General features: G+C 47.1%; 1 protein-coding gene across 1 annotated transcript in view; it reads left to right on the top strand.

The window, feature by feature from the left end:
- LOC108794906 (cGMP-dependent 3',5'-cyclic phosphodiesterase-like) overlaps positions 1 to 792 on the top strand; it is a gene marked incomplete at its 3' end in the record, with an annotated part of 167647 nt that overhangs the window by 154725 nt on the left and 12130 nt on the right. The window lies entirely within an intron of this gene.

Below are 792 nucleotides of genomic sequence, written 5' to 3'. Positions count from 1 at the left end.
GAATGCTCCTTACATTGGGGGTCAGTGGGGGGAATGCTCCTTACATTGGGGGTCAGTGAGAAGAATGCTCCTTACATTGGTGGCCAGTAGGGGGAAGAATGTCTCCTTACATTGGTGGTCATGGAGAAGAATGCCCCTTACATTGGTGGTCAGTGGGAAGAATGTCCCTTACATTGGGGGTCAGTGGGAAGAATGCTCCTTACATTGGGGGTCAGTGAGAAGAATGCTCCTTACATTGGTGGCCAGTAGTTGGAAGAATGTTCCTTACATTGGTGGCCAGTACTTGGAAGAATGCTCCTTACATTGGTGGCCAGTACTTGGAAGAATGCTCCTTACATTGGTGGCCAGTACTTGGAAGAATGCTCCTTACATTGGTGGCCAGTACTTGGAAGAATGCTCCTTACTTCTTTCCAGCCTCTAATGTGATACAAAATACGGTTGAGGGAAATTTTAAGTGATTCTCAATACATTTCCGGTGCAGCAAAACAAGCTTTGGAAGGGTTGCTGGAGTGCTGGGCCCACGTTGAAGGAGTAGCCCTCAAGGTTTAGAATAGTAGTCTTCAAAATTAAAGAAGAAGGTATCTCTCAGTCTAAGGCTCCTTAGTCTAAGTTCCTCTCTAGGCCCTAGTCGGTCTAGTAGTTAGTAAAGGAAAAGGTTGAGAGTAGCACATAAGTTCAGAGTGAGCCCAGTAGGCCTTTATTAATGCCAGCAGATGCAACAAAATGTGTTCAATGTATTTCCAGAGATCACTGCCCCCCCCCCCCCCACCCCTCCTTCGGGCGTTTTATGGG

This window comes from Nanorana parkeri, unplaced genomic scaffold (assembly GCF_000935625.1).
Source record: "Nanorana parkeri isolate BGI_ZX_2015 unplaced genomic scaffold, ASM93562v1 scaffold911, whole genome shotgun sequence".
Lineage (NCBI taxonomy): Eukaryota > Metazoa > Chordata > Amphibia > Anura > Dicroglossidae > Nanorana > Nanorana parkeri.
This window is presented reverse-complemented; position numbering and strand designations above follow the sequence as displayed.